We start from the raw sequence: 13,440 nt of genomic DNA, 5'->3' as shown, positions 1-13,440 counted from the left end.
ATCATTATAGATGATTCGAGAAGAAAAAACAACTGTTCCTGATGCATTCTGCATTCCCGAAAAGACATTGAAGCACAACCCAACACTAACCACGAAAAAGCTCTCGAATAGCGCTTTACCGGTGTATCAGACAGGTTCATGGTGTAATTTTTGGTCGAACAAAAATATGAAGAAAAACACTATTCACCTCATTACAGCAACCTATGTACTTACCTAATCGAGTTTCATTTTTCCCGGCTGGAAAGAAAGATCAGAACATCTTCAGTTTCATCGTTAGCAGGATTTTGTCGTAGAGTAAGTGTAACTGGCTGCTTCTGAGGTAATTCATAGACTTCCGCTTTGTCCTCACTTAACCGACTCGACCTAATCTAATGATGGCAGGCTACCGGAACAGATGACGCTAAACGCTATCCTGACAAACCAATAGGATATGGTTAGAGCATTATTAGTGCTCCTCGCAATTATAACGGTTGGTGCGTATTGTTCACACAATAGACTTTTTACGCGGACCAAGCATCGGAAGAGGTCAACATCGCCACCATCGCCACCACACCACACCACCGGCCTCGCTAATTGAATTATTAACAATTTGTTGCTGCATTCGATATGCGATGCGTGTTCACTATGGAAACTATGAGCATATATTAGAGAATATAATGAGGACAAAGGCGCTCCATGGATGTCTCCTCATCGATAGAGAAAACCACCGACCATACGCATATGTCAGCGAATTAGCTGTTTCGTTCCAAAAAAAACCCTTATCGATAGACGGATCCGTTCGGGTTGTGGCTGTTGCTGACCGCTGAGACGACGACCGACGATGGTGATACGGTAGCAGCGCAGAGTGTACGGACACTTGTTCTATCGTTTGATAACGCGAGCGCGCACACATACACACCATACACACAATCATAGCCTCGACGTCGTCCTCGCATCTCGTCGCGATAGTGGGTGCGCGTGCAAACAAACATTCAGTGAGTGACGAGTGCTTAATCCATTGAGTTTTTTTCCCCTTCGACTGGCATTGTGCACGAAAATCTCTCGATAACCGATTGTAAAATAAGTAAATATCACTGCTGCAACATTGCAACTGTACAGAAGTAATCTTTATCATTTCTGTTCTCCTTCTTCATAGGGGATTCTGAAGACGAAAATTATCCTCACGAGTTATTTTGAAAATCCCATAAAGAAAACCATTCATTGAGGAGACAAATTAGGTGGCGTAAGCCCAAAAACACCACTGAACAGACAACCTCACAGCCCCTCTGTTGATATCAAAATGCGGGGGGGGGGGGGGGGGGACGAGAGAATGGCGGAATTCCTGATTTCAGCATATTCCCTTACTGAACTGAAAATTCTGCATCATCTCCCTACATCAATGCAGTGGCGCAGCGAGATCAATGAATTTTCTAGAAAGTATTTGGTGGATTTTAGTTAATGAGAATTTTGTGTATAACATAATTTCAAGAAGATTATTTTGCAAATTTCCTTCTGAAAAACAACAAAGTTTAAACAAAGTAACAAAAATAAGATGTAATTAAGATCAGCTTAGAAAAAAGGCATTGCGTGTATTGCGAAAGCACAGCTTTGTAGCAAAACTTTGAGCATTGAAGCAAAGAAAAGAAAAAGAAAAGGAAAGAAAATTAGAGGGATCTGTAGTGTGATACCGCTGCTATTATTCCAGAATCCCTTCTTCTGAGCTGAACGTGATGTTTTTCTTTTTTTGAGACTAAAAGAGAGGAGAATTAAAGAGAAAAATTAGAGAATTGAAGCGCTGAACGAGAATACGAGACTATATTGCATAGTGTAGGATGTGACCATCACTGCCCATATACGAATCACCTTATGATTATATCACCGTCGTTCTAGAGAATCATGTAGAAAAAGTTAGGAAATTATCAAAGTTTTCCTAATCACGCTAACCTAATTTAAGTAAGATCAGGCAGATGAACGTGATTATATAATAATAGTAAATAAAGCATGGAGGATAACCTGAGGGGTTGCAGCACGACTATTCCATCATGAACAAAAAAAAGAGTCATAATGACAATCTCTGTACCTCGATTTTGATCAATACCTCAACAAAACCCCAACGACGACGACGATAACCTCGATCCCAACCTTACAGTAACTCTAATGGAGTCTGGAGAAGAAAAGTGATGGCACCAAACTCAGTACGCTAATATTTATTGATAAAAACAGTCTCAGATGTCGATTATACAGTACCCGTTCGAGCAGCAAAATTGTCGAATCGATCTGTACACACACATATACACACACACACACACACACACACACACACACACACACACACACACACACACACACACACACACACACACACACACACACACACACACACACACACACACACACACACACACACACACACACACACACACACACACACACACACACACACACACACACACACACACACACACACACACACACACACACACACACACACACACACACACACACACACACACACACACACACACACACACACACACACACACACACACACACACACACACACACACACACACACACACACACACACACACACACACACACACACACACACACACACACACACACACACACACACACACACACACACACACACACACACACACACACACACACACACACACACACACACACACACACACACACACACACACACACACACACACACACACACACACACACACACACACACACACACACACACACACACACACACACACACACACACACACACACACACACACACACACACACACACACACACACACACACACACACACACACACACACACACACACACACACACACACACACACACACACACACACACACACACACACACACACACACACACACACACACACACACACACACACACACACACACACACACACACACACACACACACACACACACACACACACACACACACACACACACACACACACACACACACACACACACACACACACACACACACACACACACACACACACACACACACACACACACACACACACACACACACACACACACACACACACACACACACACACACACACACACACACACACACACACACACACACACACACACACACACACACACACACACACACACACACACACACACACACACACACACACACACACACACACACACACACACACACACACACACACACACACACACACACACACACACACACACACACACACACACACACACACACACACACATACACACACAGCTCCTCAGATTCCCAACAATCTCGTCGTCAATTCGGCGTCCTTTTTGGAGGGAAACGAGTTCATGAGAGATGAGTTGAACGAAGGTCGCCGCCTTCTTACTTCACAAATGCTTGTGATGGATCGGTTTTTTGACGTATACGTACGCGGATACGGTGGATTCCTCTCTAGTATAATTACACAACCGGGTTCTTATAATTGATGTGCGTGTGTGTGTAGACGCAGCGTGCGACGATGACGATACAGCCAACACAACTACACAGCGATTCTTTTCAATGACTCCGCTCACTCCACAGCGATCATACAGCAGTCAGGCAGGCACTGTCAATCATCATCGTATAACTATTGTCGTCTCATCTTGTGGTCGCAGTAGAGAACGTCGTTGTCGCCGTCGCCGCAGCCGCCGCCATCGCCGCAGATGTGCATTTACCGCAAAACAAGCCAGACCTCAACACATCTATCATCATTCCGAGTTGAGCCGCAAAAGAAGCGAATTCAGCACGTGGTTACTGCGAGAAGGAGCGTAAAACTGGACAGCCATTGAATCCAACGACAAATCGGTTCCCGCCCTTCTTGCCTGCGTTCTCAAAGTCAGCGATCTTCATGAAGTAGGATAACTGTTCCCAAAAGGGGATCTCTTCTAACTATGAAAGAGAAGAAATGCCGTTACATGGCGCTGACGCTAGGCATTAACCGTAAATTTTTCGGCCTGGATTGGTTTAGAACTGACCGCATTCTTTTGCCAACTGCTTAAATGAAGCCCACAAATCTTCAAATAGAGCTGCTGTATTTGATGCTCTGTGCTATTTTCGTGATATTTGAAATAATGTACTCAAAGGTTCCTTAACTCCATAGAATCCGTTAACGACAAACCCAAAAACGTTCGGTGAAACTAGGGCACATTGGCTAAATTCGCTTTTTCTTCAAAATATGTTCAGGATCCACAGTGTTTCTACATCCTCTTCCAAGTTTTCAATTATTTAGGCGTAGTTTTTATAACCATCATGGAAAAAGTTTTACTCGTTCGAAAATTTGTGGATAATGATCGTCGGAGGTATTACCGGAAAGAAATCTGTCACTGAGTAATAGATGTTTTGTAGTAAGAGGGATGTACTCTTGCTCCAGAAACAGAACTTTTCCTATGAATTGTCGAAAAATTCTCAATGCACCACTTATTCTCACAGTTAAAGAACAGCGCAAGAATTTTCCACTACATTTTTATTTCAGTTAATTGATTACTACTTTAAATTACTATTTTATAGCTACTTTTATTTTTTTGATAAACAAGATCTTCTTCCATTAACATAAGACCCATTTTATAACAGGCCAGAGGCGCAATGATATCATATCAATTACGGTAGATTCTGGTGCGCACGGGTGTCAATTAAATAAATTATGCGTAACATTGCACCTGCATGCGTAGGGTACGGTGTGATTACTGTGTTCAGTAAACCGTATCGATGATAATTGGTGGTGATCAGCAAATATCTCCAACTTAATGTTTTATAAGAACTGCACTGAAAACACTAAGGTCGGTTTCAATTGCTTAGAAATAAGATTTTTTTGAAAACTTCGAATAGAAAACAGTAATTGTACGAGTTTTACCAACTTGTACTAGTACGTATTCAAGCGTTTAACCTACTGACAGGTGCAAGTGAAAAAGTACTATAGTAACAAAGTAAAAAGTAGGGTAAACTCCTAATAGCCATTCAAAACTGGCACAATCGACATGCACACTTTAAAGGCATCACCCCACGAATCTGAGGTGGTACGGATTTTAGGCGGAGTATTCGTATACGGGGTCGTAGATGGAGAGGAGGGTGACTCCGTCCATTTCTTCCTAATTGCCGTAAAAAACGACCCGGAAGATACTGCTTCAGTCGTTCTGGCGCACTATTTTCTACAAGGAATTCGACTGGAGCGCGCCATCCTTGTGCGGCACCTCATCCCATAGTGTACGAAGACTCCACCTGAAATCTGCACCACCTCAGATTCGTGGGGTGATGCCTTTAACAAACGCTTTTTTGATCTGATCACTGTATTTGCGACCTCCCGAAAGAGGTGCGCATATACCTCCTAAATGGAACAAAGTATAAGAAGTAGCGAAAGTCTGAAGCAGTGCGATCGCTGTTTTAAACCCAGTAGAAAATAAATGTTAAAAGTTAGAGGATACTGTAATAGCAAGAGCAAGAAAGTGATGTAATCGAACATAGATCTGTTTAGATCCAACAATCGAACAATGAGCCAAGCAAAAAGAAAATAAAAGAACTTTTCTTTCCAGAATATTTCCACAATAAAAAAATAAACATCTCCTAACATCAAGGAAAATTTTTCCAAAGAAAAGAAAAAGATTGGATAATTTCTTTCTGTTAAATAGAATTGTATTTAACAGAAAAAAATTATTTAAAAAAAGAAAGCATAGGAAAAAATTTCACTCGGTCGGGAAGTACCGTTGCCATCTACGACGTAGATTTTATGTGTAGTAGTAGGAGCAGATCGTCTCTGACTATTTGATCGTGTCAGAGCGTCATTTGTTTGACAGAGTGGATAGATGTTAGCACACAACAGCAAACGAGATGCGCACCAGACAAGCACCAATTCATATGCTTAACCGCCACCTACTTCTCAATGATCAGCCATAAGCTTTCGTTACATCTACAGCCAAAAATCCAGAAATCCCTCCTTTTCCAACATCGTTTATAGTCGTTAATCACAAAAGTGCATCCTTTCGTTTCCAATCGCCACATAACCATGATATGTGGACATTGTTAGCGGCGGAAACTGAAGCGAGTAATGTTTATGCCAGGCTTAAATTGAATTTATATAGCACACGAACGAAGCCGAAGTTGTCTCTCTTTGATTACACCGCCAATCTGGTGAGGGCCAATTTCGTATAAATATAAACAGCCGACGGCGGCGGACGAGTCGTCGTCGTCTTCGTCGTTGCCGGAAAGAAATCGACTTGTTAGCGGCGGTAGTGGCGGCGACCACGCGTTCCGTTTTTGGCACCTAATTTGTGGACAACTTCTGGATAAGCAATATCAAGCGTTATGCGTTCTTTTGTTCGGAAAAACCACATTAATGAGCAACCATTAGCACTTATACGTGCACAAGAAAATCACTAACAAGAGAAGTGTTCACTGATTCGGCTAACGTACTAAAATCTACCTACTAAATCTACCGCAAGGCGTGGTAGCATATGAGTTGTTTTATTAAAATATGTAAGCGAAAGAAAAAAAAAATAAAAATTCAAAAGATTTGAGATCCTTCCTTATTTCATCTTCACCCCTGTAGGGAAAAAAGCTGAAGATCAAGAAAAGCAGATCAAAGTGAGAAGACTTGCACCGTGAATGAGGTAATAAAAGTGTCAAGAGTGTACATAAAAAAAGATTTTAAAAAATTTTTGAAAAAAAAAACTAAACATTCTGCTGCACTGCTCCTGAAACATACACTTTTTGCGGATAAATTATTTTTTTTCAAAATGTTACAACCTTTGGGTTAAACAGGTATTTATGGATTTCATTATGTACTTTAATGTATTACACATTATTCGTTTTCATTGAACTATGAATTGAAAGTTTCAAAGAATATTCCCAGAAATACAAATGTCAATGAAAGTCATCAATTATTTTTGCACACTCGTCCTATAACTTGCACTAAAATATAAATCTACTGGTCCAGCAGGGAAAAGTTAGAAAAAAAAGAACACTAAACTCTGGTCAGTCACAAAAAAATTCGCTGCAAATCCAAAAGGGTTAAGGTATCTTTGCTTAAGTACTCACCTAGGCAATGTCGCTTACGTCCATACATCAGTTCTGAATTCATCCATGGTTTGCAGCTCGTTTTAATCGATTCAGTATTGAAAGGTAGTATTGAAAGGATTTTTAGAATAAAATGAGCAGTAAAATAAGTACGCAGAGAATATTCGAAGGTTAGATTAATTGGTACAATTCGTAATTATAGAAAATTAATCGATTGATTAATTATCAATCAGTAAAACTTCAAATAATAGACGGTATACCGTTTCGACACCTTTTTTGAAACGTATTCATTACCTACTAATACGTTCAGGAATACTTTCCCCTGAAAAAAAAAACTCCGGGTCTAAAAGAGTACGATAAGCACCACTACCTACAGTGTCTTGCCGCAGCAATGCATGTAGTTGCCTACAGAACCAATAAGAAAAGCTATGCTATTAGCTGAGAAGTTCAGAAGTTGTTCGCAAGCAGGTAGCAAACAATAATGAATACTAAACAATAAACAAGTAAACAGCAAGTAATAGAATGATGATTTTAAAAACAGGACAGGGGTAGCGCAGTCGGTTAGAGGTCTGCTGTGGTCGCGCTGTCCGAGGTTCGAAACCGCCCTTGTCCCAACCAGGCCTTTCATTCCTCGGCTGTCGGTTAATGTCGATAAATTGATACCAGACATGTCTGGGAGGACAAATGCACTGACTTGATCATCGCCTGACCCCGGAAATCCTTCAATATGCCAATGCGTTCTAAAACCTCAACGACTACGAATTCCAGCAAAACGCGTTGGCGCATCCCAAGTGGATTGATATGCCAGAGACTTTTTTACTCTCTTTTTTAGTCTCAAAAAACAGCGGCCAAAAAGTAAATCATGCGTGAAAATGGGATTAAGTTTTTTTTTGCTGCTTCGGATCTTTCGAATAATGGCAACGGTTCCTTTGTGTTTGTGCAAGAATACGAATAAAAAAATCTGAAAATTCAAAAAGTCATCGAATTTCAGAAACCCATAATTTTTCTCAAGGCTCGACAAGGAAGAAAATTAAGCGGAATTTTATGCAAAAACTACATTTTTCCCTTGTCGTGTCTTACGGGAAATCTTCGCTAGGAATCCAAAATCCAAGAGATTTCAATGATTGTAAAATTGCGGACGATTCGAAAATGCTACAAGTGGACAGATTCTCTTCCGGTAACAAACCACAATTTCTAAGATGTACATGTATTAGGGAAAACTGGTCATTTTTCAAAAAAGAAAAAATCGAGATTGCGCTGAAAAGAAAACTCGATTTCCAAATCCATCTCACGTCACTTTTTTCTGTAATTTTTCCATTCTACAGTATCAATTAAAGGTTATTTGAACCCTATGCTGTACATTTCGATGAAATACCTGGAAGATCCTCGAAGAGACCGGTTATCAATTATCACTTGCACCCTCTAGACAATTAATGGAAAATTGGAAATTTATAACTGATAAGAAATAACTGTAGAATGAAGAGTGATTCACTGACGTGGTAGAATAGGGAACAATTAACTCTAAATGAGGTTTGTGATTCAGTTCGAAGAGTTCGGATCAACAGACCATCGCGGAAATGTGCAGCACGTAATTCGCGTTGACAGGTCCGAGTTTCATTGGCACGCGATAAGATCAACAGAATTGCGGACGATTCAAAAGTGCTGGAAGTTTGTGAATTCGAGACGTGATTGAATCCATTACATGCCACTAGAAAACTACCGCTCTATAAATATAGCTCAAGGAAGAGCGGAACTTTAATTGGTTAGGAAAATGGGAAAAGAAAAATGTGAAATCTAAAAAGAAAAACGTTAGCAAACGAGCACCTCACATAGCATCAAACATCACGCACATACTACCGTTTCCTGTTAGCGAAATATTGGCATTTCTTCGAAGGCACAACTATTTCAGGATCACCACATCGCCAGCACACATTCTATCTCGTGTTAGGACATTCGAGCCGTGAATTTCAGCACGTCCCTGGCATACGGGGCCAGCACAGCACGGCCAGGGGCGGACAAGGAGGTAATTCGAACTAGGGAGCGTGATTTGCACACAACCAACTTCGGAGCACTTTTATGTTGTTCGTAAACTGGTTTATCGTGAGGAATTTCGTGCCAAAAAAACTTCAATTCGGACAATAACACGACGAATTTCCTTCAATGCACATAACATTGACGGACAAACGAACGTTGGACTGCCAATGTTATATTAAATTCAATGGCACTTCAAGTGGTAACCACTAGTGGTGGTAAGACGACGACGACGACGACAAAAATTGCGGAGTGAATTCGATCTTCCCGAGAAATCTCAGTGATAAAAATGAGTTGAACGATTCCCCGTCGTTGTTTTTTTGTGGAGGTAAAAATTCGGCCACTATTTGAGAAAACAAATAAGTGAGCGGTTAGAAATGACCTCCTACTTCCATTTCAATTGTTTCTATTGGGACAAGTGTTGGGTTTTCAAAAGGTCAACATTTTCAATTTCAGAGCTATAGGAAATTTTTTGAAATAACAATTGATGCCCCTATAAATCGAGAGGTTATTCTATGTTTTTTTTTTTTTGAGAAAGGAAAGCAATGTTTTTCACCAGTTTATTCGCACTCATTCCTCCTCAATTCCTCTTCTTTTTTGAGTTCGCCAATGTTAATTTTTCCTTTACTTTATTTCTTCTTCTATCTACATACATATGTGAATGGGTTATTTTGGGGTTAAGTGCTTCCGGACTAAAAGAAAAAGGAATTTCTGATGCTTTGAAATAGAAGAAACACGAGGTTTAGCTCCACGATCTTATAACTACCGTTACATCCGACCGTTAATATGATTAATCAACTAATTTATGTCTATTTCAAATATCTTTTAATTATTTTTTCATATTAAAAATGAAATACCACTGTAATAGTTCATAGTGGGTTTTTTTTAGCTGCAATACGCATGCAATTGCATGCAAACACAAAAGATCTATAGACTTTCAGGATTTTTTTCCAGTACAATGTTTTGTGTGCGAAATTTGACAAACATACACACATTTGTAATTTGTGGTTTATAGAGATATTTTGTGCTCCAAAACTTCTTTCTTCCATCCAAAAAGAAAACGAAAAAGAATCTACTATATAATTTTACTATCTTTAAGTGATGTCGAATACGTACGAGATTGCATGAATCTTCGCCTGGAAGCGTAAGCTGTTAAGAATAATTTTAAAATTTTTAGATAGTTCCCAATTCATGCACGAGGCGAATGCAATGACGTGATCAACCGAAGTCTATCAGAGTGTTAACTAACCACATTAAAGGATAACCACAAAAACTCTAAGTACTCTGAAACAAAAAGAACTTATTCGATTTCTAACTCCATTAAGATGGTGTACATATTATCTTTGGTATTCGAAAAGTATTTCCTCTTTCTAAGAAAAGAAATTCTATTAGAAATGTACCTCTTTTCAAAGTTGAAATGGTAAAAATCAATCTGCTGTCTATTTTTACCATTTTTTTCTGCTAGAAAATACTAAGACTCAAAGAGAAAATACCAAAAATAAACTTGACGAAAAGAAAGGGTCATGGGATTCTCTTCATTGTTTGTGTGAGGGAAAAGTCAAGTACTTCTCGTGGTTGAAATTTAGGAATGAAAAGTAGTCTGCGGAATGAAAACCTCTTACCAAGGAAAAAAATCACTGCATTTTCCAAAAAAAAAACCTCTTAATAAAACTCCTTCATATATTTGGGTTATTTTTAGAAAAAAATGAAAACATGATAGGGAACCAAATTCAACCATAGAAGAAGTGAATGAGATCAAAGTTGGAATAAAGAAACATGGACAGTAGATGGTCGTATTTTGTGTTGTGTGCTTAAAATTTAAGAAAAAAACTTGGTGCTGATAAGGTAGTGGACGCAAAACACGTGACTACAAAAAAAAACTGTCAAAAAAAAACTTCGAAAATAAATATGGACCGCTTGAAAAGGCAATGTCGTGATCCTAGCGCCTCAGCTAGGAACAACTCCATTGATGATGAGCTTACCCCAATCCATAACCGGTTAATGGGTTCCGGATCAGAACAGCAGCAACAGCGATTTTTTCTTTAGAACAAAAAGAATTAAATCAGATCCTCTTCGACTTCTGAACGATCCTTCATCGAAATTTTCTTTTTCTAATAAATTAATTAATTTCTAATAATTTTCTAATAAATAAACGAGTAAATAAATAATAATGTTTTTTTTGGATCAATAACTAGAAGTATTCACTTTTTGCTACATAAAAGCTTGCCATATGATCAGTGCGGCAGCGGGCGATCAGCAGCACAATCTCAGACCTCCCAATATGATTGCAGTCAATAATCATTTTTCAGAAATCGGCGAGAAAAAAAAGACATTTGGCATCCGGAACTCGGCTGAAATCAGTGAGTTAGTCAGCAACGCATCAAAACCACGACGACGATGAAAATCGCACGCGGGGGCGATTGATTTGATGCCGAGCGTTTAGTGTGCGCGAACTCGTTCAGTGCAATCGAGTGACATTAAAGAGGTCGCTCAAGGCCTAACGGCATTAGTGACGGTAATTAAAAACGCTTAAAACATTAGGAACGTTGGAGCGGCAGAGTCCGTAAGGCCGTTAAACGGTTGTAGCGCTGAACGTATGCCGGCTAATCTATATCTTTCGTAGATGAGCGTTCGTTACACCTTCAGCGAACCATCGTTTGCGGATGGTGACCTTTTGCGGTTTTCAAATCGCCAACAATAAAAATCCGTAACTGCACCACACACATTAACCATTTAAGGTCTATTCCAAATATTCCAATGGTTTCATTGAAACTGCGCGGTTATTGCTTTAAATTCGAGTCACACGTCTTCAAGCACCGGCACCCTACCCTTACCCTCGTAAAGAGAATATTTACTTATTTAGATGTTTAGTCCTACTAAGCAGTACGTACTACCAGTCTTCATTGATCCTAAAGGCTCCGACTTCGTTTCCGCTCATTTCTTTCTCTTGCTATCCTCATCTAAGATGTTCAAAACCGTCGTGAGTGACGTTGACGAGGAAGAGAATGGGGAAACTGAGTGAATGAATCGGTGGCATGACATAAAGTCTTCCACTCCAATGTTAAAAAGTAGGAATTCAACAATTCGTAGGATTTTATGCTCTTAAAATAATACTTTTGGGTAAGGTGATTCTCATATTGAAAAGTTGTCTGCGCACCCGCAATTTACAGAAGGAAGGCCATTCATTCTTGATGAGCAGATATCGTTATAATATTAGATTGTTCCGTGAGTTTCCTTTCCCAATTTTTTCCAATTTTTTATTCAACAACAAAGATATTCCAGTTAACAATATAGTCAACAGAATACTCCATAATCTTCGATTATCGATCTGATTCTGGATTGCTGATTTTTTCCTTGAAGTAGAGCTCAGGTTACTGCAGAATTAACACATGGATGACCGTAGAAAGAAACTTATGGTAAAACCCAATATCTCTGCAAGCCTAATGAAAACTATATTATATGCATTATTTTATTTCTATTTCCTCCTCTCTCGAGAGTTACCGGCAACCTCAACATCCAAGCTCTAAGCCAGTAGCAATTCCGAGCCTTATTTGGAAGATTGTATTTTCCAGTTAATTCTATTTTATCTACTGTTGTTATTATTATGTTATTTATTATTAGATATTTTTAGTCTTTTCAGTTCAACCTTGCTCTCTGCCTAAACTCACCACTATTTTCAACTTGAATTCTCAGGACCAAACATTATCGATGAATCTCAACTATGTTTTTTGAGAGATCCACCAACGAAAAGTACACAAAAATACGAGTGGAAAATGAGAAAACAAGATAGAATAAAATAAAAAAGTTGAAAATTTTCACAAAGTAGATCACATACGACTATACGGCGTAAAATTTGCACACATCCTTTCTTTTCTGCAAAGTTCTCCCGTCAAACTTGCAAGTTTCCCTTGTCTTAAAATTTATCCATCCATAAAATTTCATTCTTGAAATTTCAATAGTTTGCATACATATAGAGAGCTTAGAGTTCTGCTACAGAATATTAGAGGTAAAGATCCAAAAACTTAAATGGAAACAGATCGAATAATGGAGTTTTTATAGATTTTGTTAATGTATGCACGCTCGCAAAACTCACTGCCAAATCAATCTTCTTCATCGGGTGCACGGTCATCGTTGAATCGTGGAATTTTGATGGAATCCAGACGTATCTCACTGAACACTCGAGTATCCTCAGAATTCCAATAACACTCGACTCATTTTCCCTGATTCGTGAAAGCAACCAATGTCTGCATCGAGTCTTTTTGAAGAGGTCTCATTATTCAAGTAAGCCGAAATTTCCAATTTTCTCACTAGTTTTCGGGTAATTTCCTCATTTTCACCGATAAATCGCAGAGGCTTAGGAAAGT

This window comes from Necator americanus, chromosome I (genome assembly GCF_031761385.1).
Source record: "Necator americanus strain Aroian chromosome I, whole genome shotgun sequence".
In the NCBI taxonomy this organism is placed as follows: domain Eukaryota; kingdom Metazoa; phylum Nematoda; class Chromadorea; order Rhabditida; family Ancylostomatidae; genus Necator; species Necator americanus.
The sequence above is the reverse complement of the archived record's forward strand: the minus strand, read 5'-3'. Positions refer to the sequence as shown.